Here is a 13,490-nt window from a genome sequence, read left to right as displayed (position 1 = left end):
GCTCAGGTTTAACCCTTAACCTGACCGGGAAATGAAATACCTCATCAAAATGAGGCTCAGGTTTGTACCCTTATCCTGATTGGGAGAAAAATGAAATACCTCATCAAAGGAGGCTCAGGTTTGTACCCTTATCCTGATTGGGTGGAAAATGAAATACCTCATCAAAGGAGGCTCAGGTTTGTACCCTTATCCTGATTGGGCAGAAAATGAATGGAATCCTCGAAGGAAGAAACCATGATGGAACCTTCGGATCTCCGCACAATGAGTCCGATAGGGGTTAAATTGGGGTCCCTAAAGCTTGAAAAGGGGTTTGATTTTGGGCGCCTCATTGTTGAGACTAAATAACTTTTGAAATTGATGACCTTTTGCGAGAAAATTATTGGTGGCTTAACCTCAAGCCGAAATTGGACTGTCTATGGTGGGACAGTGGGGACACAGGGAAGTGTGCGAATCTGAGAGCCCATGCGCTCAGATTATACCAACAGAAGGGAAGGAATCTTGAAAACTCCCATTATCAAGTCCTTAAAAGGGATAACAACTGATGTCAGGATGCGCCAAAGATGAACCTCAAGCTCTCGCTTCACGCCAGGATAGCTAGAAAATATTGTCAAAATGTTGAAAATTATTGTTGATTCGAAATAATTGAAAGTGATGCACATTGCTTTGAAAATATTCCCTCTTTTCTTCCTGAAGTATTATCTCCGATTGGGCTTAACTTCGTAAAATCAAGATTCGAATTCAAATTGCTTGCAATTGGCTTTCTTTCAAGGAAGCTATCAATTTCCCTGATATGAGCAAAAAAGAGAGTATTCTTGATATTGTGAAAGCAATTTGTGAAAGAATATTGATAATAGAATTTCACAAAATTTAAAGAGGATTCTTTGGCAGATTTGGCAGTCTGATATCCTGGAATTCTTTCTCATGACGATCTTTCTGCCTACTTTTTTTTTTTTGGCAGAATTAGAGCTCTCTTGGGTTTTTGGAGATTACATCATCCTTCATTTTGGAGATGTCTTGACTTTTCTCTCTCTTTTTTTTTTTTAGAAGGGTACGTCACAAACTCCTTCATCTCAGAGATGTTCCGATCCTTCTTTTCTCTCAGGGATTATATTGACGGTTATTGGCTCTTTGGTTGGAAATCTCTTGATGATAGCAGAAATTAAATATCCTTTAGGGTTTGTCGGGAGGCCCATCGCAGTCGCCTTCATCTTGACGGTGCTCTGAACTTTCCCTAGAAGGATCCGTCACAAACTCCGTCATCTTGGAGATGATTCAAATCTTCTTTGGCCCCGGGGTCTACTCGCCTAATTCGCCTTCATCTTGACGACAATTGAGAGATCCCTTTTGCAGATATTTAATTGCAGCTTAGGTGATTGAGGAGATATAGGGATTTAATGGATTTTTCTGTACCACCCAGGATATTTCGACTGCTTTATTTTCCAAGAATGATCTTTAAAAATGTGCCATTGACTGCGATCAATACCGATCACTTATGGCTTTGCAACAATATTGAATTTCCTTTGCTGGCCATATCGGGGATTTATTCTTCATCCTTTTGGTTGGCCAATAGAAAGAATTTGAATTTTGAATCCTTCTTCGCGAAAGCTTTGTCCTTTCGAAAGTAATACTGAAGGTATTCTGAAGTAATGTTTTTATACAATAAAAATTTTGAAATCAACAAATATTTAATGACAAATTGGCAAAATGTTCTTGAAATCCTTGGTGAGAGCGAGCATCTGAAGCACAACGCAACGCACCCATGACAAAAATTTTCTTCTCCTTTCCCCAAAGGAGAAGATTCAGAAATTGGAAATAGGAATTACTCCTCTCTTCCTTGAAGAGGAGGTGTTTGCAAAACGAACTTTCAAAGAGAAATTAAGCTTTCGTCAAAACTTCCTAACATTAGGCTTCTCTTATGGAAAGGGGGCCGGTAATGATGAGGTCGGTGAATTGATCATGAAGGAACGAGTCCATCACACTCTCCCTGAAAAGAGGGTCCTTCATGATGAAATGGCCTAGTTTGAAATTGCGGTCACAAGGAAACCGAGCTTCCGTCGAAGCTCTCCCTGAATTAAGGGTTCCTTGTATGGAATTGGAAATTTGTTTTGCAAACGGTTCACATAGACACGAGTCCCTTCAAACTCTCCCTGAAAAGGGGCTAGGTGAACAAAGGATAGCATGCGAAAAGAACGAGCTCCCTCGAACTCTCCCTATAAAAAGGGTCTCTCGCAAGAGAAATTTATTGGAATTGGTATTGGATGACCAAAAGGGTCAAATTTTGGAAATTGGAATTTTGAAATTTGATATTTGAAATTGGAAATTGGAAATTGGAAATTGGAAATTGGAAATTGATAATTGGAAATTGGAAATTGGAAATTGATTGGCTAAAAAGGTCAAAATTGTGAATTGGTTTACTGAGAATGACATGGGTTCTATAGGGATTCCTCCTAAGAACGACATTGGTTCTATTGAGAACGGCATTGGTTTCGCAGGGGTTCGACCTGGGTTCAATAGGGATTCAGCCTAAGAACGACATTGGTTCAATTGAGAACGACATTGGTTCACTAGGAACGACATGGGTTCGATAGGGATTCAGCCTAAGAACGACATTGGTTCAATTGAGAACGACATTGGTTCACTAGGAACAACATGGGTTCGATAGGTATTCAGCCTACGAACAACATTGGTTCAATTGAGAACGACATTGGTTCACTAGGAACAACATGCGTTCGATAGGTATTCAGCCTACGAACGACATTGGTTCAATTAAGAACGACATTGGTTCACTAGGAACGACATGGGTTCGATAGGTATTCAGCCTACGAACAACATTGGTTCAATTGAGAACGACATTGGTTCAATGAAGAACGACTATCAGTTCACTTGGAACACTATCAGTTCAATGAAGAACGACTATCAGTTCGCTTGGAACACTATCAGTTCGATGAAGAACGACTATCAGTTCGCTTGGAATATTATCAGTTCAATGAAGAACGACTATCAGTTCACTTGGAACACTATCAGTTCAATGAAGAACGAGGACTATTATATAGACTTGGATTGCTTCTATGAACGGTTTCAGGATTATCCCCTTATCCTGAACGGGGATAGAAATTGGATGACTCGAAGGTCGAAATTGACATAATTAATATTGAACTTGAATTCTGATGAAAGGTCATCGTGAAGACTGCACCTAAGAGATCGAATAACGCGACCAATGGGCAAGACACCAACACGAGTGTTAGATTTTTAAAGGGTACCAGTACGAGCACTGGATTTTGAAAACGTACCAGTACAAGCATTACGTTTTGAAAGATTACCAGTACGAGCGCTGGATTTTGGGAGATTACCAATACGAGCACTGGATTTTGAGAGATTACCAATACGAGCACTGGATTTAGAAGAATTTACCAGCACGAACCTTGGATTTTGAAAATCTTACCAGCACGAACACTGGATTTTTGAAAATTTACCAGCACAAACACTGGATTTAGAAAATTTTTACCAGCATGAACCCTGGATTTTGAAAATCTTTCCAGCACGAACACTGGATTTTTGAGAATTTACTAATTGATTTTGATAGAAGATTTTCAGTCTTCACCCTCACGACGACTTGGACAACTGTCGGGGTCTCAGGATTTATCCCTTAACCTGAAGGGGGAGTTCAGGTTTATCCCTTAACCTGAAGGGGAAGTTCAGGTTTATCCCTTAACCTGAAAGGGAAACTCAGGTTTATCCCTTAACCTGAAGGGGAAGTGAATTTGATGCAAATGAATGCATGTAAATGTAAATGAATGCAAATGTATGCAAAATGATGTAAATGAATGCACATGTATGCAAAATGAGAGATTTGTTTGATCCTGCCTGCATACATAATGTTTTGAAGACAAATTTTAAAATAATGCCCCAGTGTAACTGGGAAAGAAGGATTTGACCATTATTGAGGAAAATATATTGAGGAATTACAAAGGATGGAATAGAGGATTTAAGTATAGAAAATTTTCAAATGTTGAGCATTGATGGGGTCTGATAATTCCACACCATCGGCATTGATGAACAGATATGAATTGTGAGGTAATGCTTCCTCGACAATATAGGGCCCTTCCCAATTCGATGACCATTTGCCACCCGGGCGGTGCTTGAGATAGGTCGTTGATCTGATCACTAGATCATTGACTCAGAATTTCCTTTGAATGACAAATTTTGCATATTGCCTGGCTATCCTCTGACGATATGATTGAGCATGCTCTACTGCTCTGAGTCTTCTTTCATTGAGCAAATCAAGTTGTACCAGTCGCTGCTGCTAATACTGATCAAGCGGTAACTCCAGCAGTGATGCGAAATTCAAGGTAGGTTTCTGAACATGTAGAGGCAGCACTACTTCAGTTCCGTAGACAAGTTCTGACGAAGTAGCATTAGTTGGATTTCGAATGATGATTCTGTATGCTCACAATGCATCATGGATCTTCTCATGCCAGTCACGAACTGTTTTTAAAGTTCGCTCCAAGATTCTAATAAGAATCTTACTGGTGGCCTCTGCTTGACCATTCCCTTGAGGATAATAAAGAGCGAAGAAATTATGATGGATTCTGATTTTTGAGCAGAATGTCCTCATTCTCTCATTCTTGAAATAACTGTCATTGTCTGACACGATATTGTGCGGTATGCCGAAACGACATAGGATATTCCTATGGATGAATGAGACCACATGTCGACCTTCTACTGTGCGTAGAGTGACTGCTTCTACCCATTTAGTAAAATATTCTGTTGCAGCAAGAAAATATTTATGGCCATTTGAAGCAGAAGGAGTAATGGGGCCAACAACATCAAAAGCCCACATAGAAAATGGCCATGGTGAGACGACAGATTGCAAATATGTCGCTGGCGCATGAATGGAAGGTGCATGCATCTGGCATTGAACGCACTTCTTCACAAAACGATAACAATCTTGTTGCATAGTTCTCCAGTAATATTCTGCTCGGATGATTTGTTTGACAAGAGTTTGGTAGCCGACGTGACCATCGCAAATGCCTTCGTGTACCTCCCGCATGACTTCTTTGGCTTCATCTTCATCTAGGCATCTGGCATATTTAGAACTGAATCCACGATGATAGAGGACATCGGCAATAATAAAATATCGGGCAGACACATGCCAAATCGCTTGTTACTCTTACCAGTGATATTCTAAGAGAAGGAGACAGATGTCTTCTTTTTTATGGGAGCCTTTCTGAAACAGTCCTTAGCTTGCTCAGACATCATCCTAATCATCATTTTCTTGAACATCTGATATGTAGTAGGATCAATGCCATCCCTATCATTCAAACTCTGTCTTCTGGCAAATCTTGGAGAATCCATTTCTTCTTGCCTGCTTCTAAAATCACTGATGCCCTGATACAGTGGTGTCTTCTTGCTTGATCTGATCTGAACCACTTGGGAATACTGATGCTCTTTGTAGAATGGATGATTAAATTTTGATGATGAAGATTCAAGATAGAAATGAATATAATAAAAATATTTGATGAGAATTTGATAGATAATTGAAAGAACATCCCATTACTAGGGATTGGGTCGCCGCTGGAGTCACGACAATTATGTTGTCATTCTTTACAAGGAGAACGAACAACTACAAATATGCCTTGTCACCTAGGCGAGGTTATCAAACCATGATAGAATGAAAATTGAAGGATTTTTTTTTTTTCTTTATTGAAGGAAAAATATGATTGCATCAATAGTGGACTTGAGAAAGAGGGAGTATATAGACAGTCTGTCACCACTCTTAACGATCAACAGAGACACGAGGACCAAGGAAAAGAGTGAGAATGATGAAAGAATCCCAGCCATATATGGCAGAATGGTATGCTCCGGACCACTGTGCTGATGTAAGGTCGAACTCTGGCACGACTCCAGATAGCAGCCGCATCTCTATGTGCTTCTGTCTCTGAGAAAACTGTCGAACACACCGCTCCGGATGATAGTAAGCACAGAAGAATGGACCAAGCAACTTGAATCTCTTGCCATATGCATAGGTGTATCTGGGAGGCGATAATTCTCGATCAAAATAGTCCCACACCACTTCTTCTTCCTGCAGATAGTCGATCAGGAATTGGTACCGCGCAACTGGAAGGAGCTCCTTACCGTTGTATCTGAATGAACTAGCTCTGGTTGGTACATGCTGAAGGAACCAAGATTGAAGAGCATAAGTACATCCCTCGACTAAGATGGACTCTCCAAGTGTGAAGCGGGTCAGTCCTCTGTATAGAAAAGCAAGCGCAGCCATGGCTATCGAGAGACGGCTGGTCTGTCGACTTCCTCATCTTCTCAAAAGCTGAACTATTCTGACATCCACTTAATTCTGTCCATCTGGAAAGAAAGCAAGTCCCACAGTACATAGAACCATCGCATGTTGAATTCTCTCTTGAGCTGTTCTGGACAGCGAGTTGACTTCTGCAAATTTTCCATGCTGTCGGTAGATCTCGATCAGGCTCACGTACTCATTCTCGTTTTCTTCAATCAGTGGCAAAGACTTGCCCCCTGTCATGCGAGCTACGACATCTTTGGGGTCCAGACCCTTGACATTGATCAGAAATTGCTGCTCTAATGGATCTCCAGGCTGATCGACTGGCTCGGGCAGTCCCATAATCTCTGAAAATTCATCCATCAGTATTGTCATCTCGCCCCACGGGAACCAGAACGTGCAAGTGCGCGGATTCCACCGCTCCGCCAGTGCATGAATCAGATTGCCGTTGACTGTCAACTTTCCCACTGCAGATGCCAATTCCAACCCACAATCGCTCAAGTGGTCCGGAAACATACGAGAGAAATTTTTGAACCAGACATAGTACCACCGGGGGAAGAAGGGTCCGGTGCTAAGAGATCGATGCTCAGGAAGACTTTGTCGCACCTCATAGGAGATGTGACCCTCAGGAAAAACAGAATCGAGCTGACTGGATGCCATTGGACTGAAAGACAAGAAGACTGGAATTAGACTTTGGAAAAATATAAGAAATTTGAAAATTGCAGGCAGGATAAAATGAAAGCTGGAAATTCGAAGTCCAGTGGAACGAAAGAATGGAAGATTTCCTGGAGTTTTGAAGGAAAAGGTGGATAATTTAGAAAAATCGTCCAGGGTTTTTGAGAAAAAGGAGATATTTCATAAAAAATGAAAAATGAGGTATTTTGGAAAATTGTTTGGTATTTTGGAAAACTTGGGAAAAATATGAGAAAATAAGGCGAAAATGAATATCATATATTCAATTACAAACAATTATGCACATACAGCAATCCCTAGGCAGCCAACTCTAAATGCATTGATTTTGAAAGAGCTTTAGGACCCTAATCCTGACTCTAGGCTTAGATCAACTGTGTCCAATCATGCTATGCCGATATACTCGAGCCGAGGCTCGATGTACGTGGCATAAAACTCATCTCCGGGTCTAGGCTTGTGTTTTCCCAACATCCTTGAGCGCCTGCCGATATACGTTGGACTATGGCCCTTGGTACGTGGCAGGGGGGCGTTAGCCCAAATAAGTGGCCCAGTTGTGAGGCTCTGTCCCGAACTATGGTTCTGGAAGAGAGCCCAGCAACGTGAAGACCGGGTAGACATAGGTGGGGTGGTTTTTGAAATATGATCACATGCAGACAAACAGAAGGCTCTAAGTCCTAAAGAGATAGAATTTTGAAAACTTTTGAAGAAGCAAACATTGTTTTCATACAAGTCCTAGATTGAGGAGTGTTGTATTTCAGACCTAAGTCTAAGTGAGCATGCATAATTCTCCTCAATATGGTCCTACCAAACCATGCCTAGTCTATATGCAATCCATGTCAGCTGGGTTCAAGTCTAGGCTCCTAGGTTCACATGATATCAGAAATTAAAGCTGACATTTCATAGAACATAATTTTGACAATTGGGCTAAGTTAAAGCATATAATTGATCAGGCGAGGACAGGTCCCATCACGGTCGCCAAACCTGTTATCATCGCAAAAAATTTTCCCCTCCCTTGCGAGAGAGAAACGAATTTCGCGAGTCAAACTCGACCAAAGCTTTGAAATTGGTTTTAAAAATTACTCGCCTCCGTTTTGAAAATTTGTGGGAAAATTCCGTAGAATGGGATCCGCCTGTCGGTACGAGGTTCAACCGTTCCTGGCGCCTTTACCAGGGGTAATTGAACCAAGGACCAATTATGTGCTTTAACTCGACTCAAATATCTAAATTATGCTCTATTTTTCCTAGAATGCACAAAGAATCAGGCTTGTGCTATGAAATTTTGAAAAAATGCAAGTTTGAGAAAATATGATGTTTGCTTTGGAAAATTGAAATGCATTTGAAAAATGATTGGAAAAGTGCTTGAAATTAGAATTCCTAGGAAAATTCTTGAACTTTATGGGAAATCAGAAATTTACATTGGAAAATAAATTCTCAGGAAAATTTGAACTTTAGAAAAATGATTTTTGAAATTTGGAATTGCTTTTCTGAGAAAATGGATTTGAGAATTCTGAGAAAATCTAAGAAATTCATTGGAAAATGACTTTTGAAATGGAAAATGAATTCTCAGGAAAACTAGAAAATATGATAAAATCGATTTCTAAAAACTTGGGATTTTGAAATTTGAGAATTTGAAAACATAGGAAAATTTTGGTTTGAAATCGGGAAATGCTTTGAAATCTCTTTTGAAAACTCAGGATTTTGAGAAAATCAGATCCTGAGAAAGACTTGAAAATTCTTGAGAAAGCTGAATTTTCTGAAATTGAAATTGGAAAATGAGTTTGAGAATAATGCAATTTGAATGATATGAATGACTGAATATGAATTTGAAAAGGGAATTTCAATTGAGAAATTGGGAAATCCTTTTAAAACTTTTAAAAAATGCAGTGCATTTTGAAGTTAGCCTAAGTGTGTAGGCTGAATGTGGCTAATACGAAGATCATAAATCTTGGTTTTCTTCGTATTCTGACTATGGCCATAAATACGAATCCCACCGAGTTTATAAACTCCATAAGAGCTTGTGCACGTGCCATTCGTGTAAACCATAGTGAATTTGAAATAAATATGCATGAATCATACATCACATATTAAAATTTGCATAAATTAAACTATATGCAATGCAGCCCTATTCTAAGCAGAAAAGTAACTCTTATTCCAAATTATTACATTTGAGATTACATTGAATTGAAATAAAGAAAATAAAATCTAAGTCTTCTTTCTTGAATGTTCCTGCAAAACTAGAAAACAAGGTTAGCACAAAAATGTAGGTTTTTCTGAATTTATCCGAAAATATGAGAAATTATCGGATATTATTCAGATATAAACCCAAATTCATACCCCCTTTGATATAAACATAATAAATAATGAATAAATTTGGAAAATAAAGTTGAAAATTCGAAATTGGGGTTCAAAATGACCAAAATACCCCTGATGACCTTGAAATCAGGGTTTTATGAAAGAATTTTTGTAAATTTTGGAATTTTGAAAATCAAATGAAATAAATCAAACATAATATAATAAAATATGATGATATGCATGAAATTTTGGAGAATTAGAAATTGAAATTTCGAAATTTAGGTCAAAATGACCAAAATACCCCTGATAATAAGACTATGGCCTTGAAACCAGGGTTTTCTGAAATAAATTTTGCAAAATTGAAAAATATGAAATGCAAAGGAGATTAAAATTAACCCTAATATGATTTTACATGCTTATGTACATGATAAAAACCCTAAAATGGCAAAAATATCATAAAATATCAAATTTAACTTGATTTTCGGCTGATTTTCGGTTCTGAATTTAAAGATAAACTAACACATGGAGCAAATGAACTTGGAATTAAACCAAATTTGGCATGGACACCTAAAATAACCCTAGAAACATAATGGATCTCGAAAATCTATTTTTTTTGTACTTTTAAATATGAAAATTCAAATAAAAACCCTAAATTTTATGATTTTTGCCTAAAATATTGATTCTAAAGGAGATTTAGGATAACAAACTTCCATAAAAATTTCCCAAATTTTATGGGATGACAGAGGATAGTAAGACAAGGATTTGTTCCTTTGACACTTTCTGGTTTTGACCTATGGTCGGAGCTGTACCACTCCGGCAAGTCGGATCGGAATCCGGCGACTCTAGTAAATGAAGGAAACAGATAGGTTTTGGTAGAAAATATGGGAAAAATAGCAGACCGATGGGAAAATGGCTGAAATTGTGGGAAACTGTCCCTGACAAACATAGGACGATTTGATATTTTGACACTGTTAGGATTCGGGTTACGGTTTGGAAAAGGCCACACTATTATCAGAGACCTAAATCTCTGGAATTTCTGGACATTGGAATCTGTTAGACAGAAAGAGAAAATCCGGGAAAAATAATGAAACAGATCCAAAAATTCCCAAATTTTGGGAAATGACAGAAAATCATGTTAGGAACAACTTTCATGTTGAAAGTTTTTGCAGACAGACTACAGATTTGGAGGAGTCGGTGCATTAAGATCTGTCTATATCCTGACAAAAGAAAATCGAGATTTTCCCAGGGGTCTGAGAAATCCGATTTTTTACAGAGGTCAAAACTGACTGGAAAAACCTCAAAATTTCCAGATCATTAGTAGATTCAATCATAAATCTACTGTGATTTTTGGGAGGACGATTTAAATTTCCCATGAGGGTGGTGTCGGAGGTTCTTTTCTGCTAAAGCAGAAATTGAAATCTCAGAGAGACAGAAAACCCGATTTAGAGTTTTACCGATTTGGATGGGTTCCGAAACCCGAATTGAATCAAATATTTGATATAGAATTGGGAATATGTAAGGATATTTGATATAAAAACCCCAGAATTTATCAATGTATATTCGCACATAAAATATCAATCGGACTAGGCGCATGAATCAAAAACCTACAATTCTGAATAGAATTTTAATGAAACTAAACTAAACGAATAAGGTAAATGTGATACAATAAAACCAAACTAAATGCAACATTTAATACATATGATCTATATAAAACTAATTCTGAGAAATGACAACAAATGAAGGTGACCGGGGATATACAACCTATGCTCAATGTTAGCCATCAAAGTGAAGGATCCGATCCATTCATCGGATGGATCACTTCACTTGCATGGCTTTGTTCATGAAAGAAATAAATTTTTCCAATCATATAAATCCAATGTTAAACTGGATGTCATATTAGATTTAAAAAAAAAAAATGATGTTTTTCTTAAGGAAAATCACCGTGGCATAGAGGGAAGTATAGACTCACCTTGGATCGGCTACAATGGAAGGAGCTCTTTCAAGTTTGAAAATGGGGATACCTCAAGGCCGTAGGAAGGCTGAAGATGCTGATTTTGTGATGGTTGCAAGGCTTGAAGCTGCCGAAGGTGGATGCTACTCGAAAGGGGTTGCTGTCAATGGAATATGGAGGCTGGGTGAGGGCTGCAACATAGACTGGCACGTTAGTGCCAAAGAGAGTTGAAAAGAGGAGTTGCTGCAGTGAGGGTTGAAGCAGTGATTTGATTTGCTGCCGCCAATGGGGAAAGCTGAGGAGATGGGCAGCAACCGGTGTTGGTTGAATCCTATTATAGTTGGAGCTGATTGATGCTGCTGGCTGGACCAAGGAGTGGCTGCAAAGATGTAATGGTGGCTGTACTTGAATGGGCTGCAACGATGGGGCTGGAGCTTGAACGACTGGGGAGAGAAGCGGCTGCTGCTGTGCAAAGGGAGGCCCTGTGGTGCAGCCGCTGGGCATGGAGGAGATGGCAGATGAAGCTGCCAAGGAGGTGATCCCAAGCTGCAATGGAGAGCCAAGAGAGAGAGAGAGAGAGAGAGACGTGAGATTTTCTTTTTTTTTTTTTTTGCCCAGCCGTTCCCTTTTCTTTTGTATTGAACTTAGAAAAAAATGAAATCTTTCCTAAGTTTCTAGGTTTAATGATAGTAGAATAAGAGGCTGGAAGCATTAGGCGTGAAGTGGTTTACGTGAATGGCTATCCTCCTTTAGCTGCAGCCATATGGCTTTTGGGGGAATAGAAAGGGAGTAAGGAAGAAAGGGGAAGGAAGGAAGGGAAGGAAAAAGGAAAGAAGAGGGGAAGAAGGGAAAGGAAAGAAAGAAAGAAAGGAGAGGGAAAGAGGAAGAGAAGGAAGCTGAAAAATCCCATACCTGAGTGGCTAGGAGAGGAAAGAAAGGAGGAAATAAAGAAAGAAAGAAAGAAAAGAAAAAGGAAGAAGAAAGAAAGAAAAGAAAGAAAGAAGGAAAGAAAGGAAGGAGGAAAGGGAAAGGAGAGGAGGAGAGAAAGGAAATGGAGAAATAGAGGGGCTGGAGGTTTGGGCGACCACCTTGTGGGTCCCACCTCTCTAAAATAAAAAAATAAATAAAATAAAAAATAATAAAAATCAATAAAAACAAAAATAAACAAATAAAAAGAAGCATCTTTTTTTTTTTTAATAAAATGGAAAAGTAAATGAATGGACCATCTCAGAGCGGGTCCAAATTCCACTTTTGAAATTCATTTTGACGATTAGAGGGGTAAAATAGTCTTTTTAGAAAGTTTCCAGACGAAACGAGCTATTTTTGGCAGTTTTTGAAACGAGCTCGGATTTTGAAGTTCAATACCTCGTTGCAAAGCAAATCTAATGTAGAGTTTAAAATTTTAATTTTGGAAGAAATCCAAATTGTTTTTCTCGAGAAAATGCTTCAAACAAAACGAGCTATTTTTGGCAGTTTTTGAAACGAGCTCGGATTTTGAAGTTCAATACCTCGTTGCAAAGCAAATCCAATGTAGAGTTTAAAATTTTAATTTTGGAAGAAATCCAAATTGTTTTTCTCGAGAAAATGCTTCAAACAAAACGAGCTATTTTTGGCAGTTTTTGAAATGAGCTCGGATTTTGAAGTTCAATAGCTCATTGCGAAGCAAATCCAGTGTAGAATTTGAAAATTTGATTTTAAAAGAAATCCAGATTGTTTTTTCGAGAAAATATTTCCAAATTTAGAATCTCGGGGTGAAAATGCCAATTTTGGAAACCCGAGGTTTGAAATTGATTTCTGAAAACTTTTAAAACTCAATCTGGATTGAAATTTATAAAACTGGAGTTCTGGACTTCGAAAATGAAATGAAATGCGATGAAATGTTATGAAATGCTGAGAAATGATATGAAATGATGAGAAATGACATGAAATGACATGCGAAATGCAGACCCTGAATAAAGAATTTTGGATGTCAGACCTCGATTGACACTTGTACCAGTTTAAAAAGCATTAAAATTGATAAAATTTGCAAAATAGCTCAAGAAATGGTTTTCGGGACTCTACTGGGTCAGAGTGACACTGAAAATTGGGGTTCAAGCTGGATTGAACTGAGATGAGCTAGATTGAGCTGGGTTTTAGAGTTTCAGAACTCCAATGAGCTGACAATGATATTGACTCAACTGACCTTTCCGACTGAATTTTCAAGAAAAGTTGCCATTTTTAGAGAAAGGGTACGGAATGATCACTGGAGTGAAGTGAATTACG

The sequence above is a fragment of the Nuphar pumila genome, chromosome 4, assembly GCF_984573655.1.
Source record: "Nuphar pumila chromosome 4, dmNupPumi1.hap1.1, whole genome shotgun sequence".
NCBI lineage: Eukaryota > Viridiplantae > Streptophyta > Magnoliopsida > Nymphaeales > Nymphaeaceae > Nuphar > Nuphar pumila.
The sequence above is the reverse complement of the archived record's forward strand: the minus strand, read 5'-3'. Positions refer to the sequence as shown.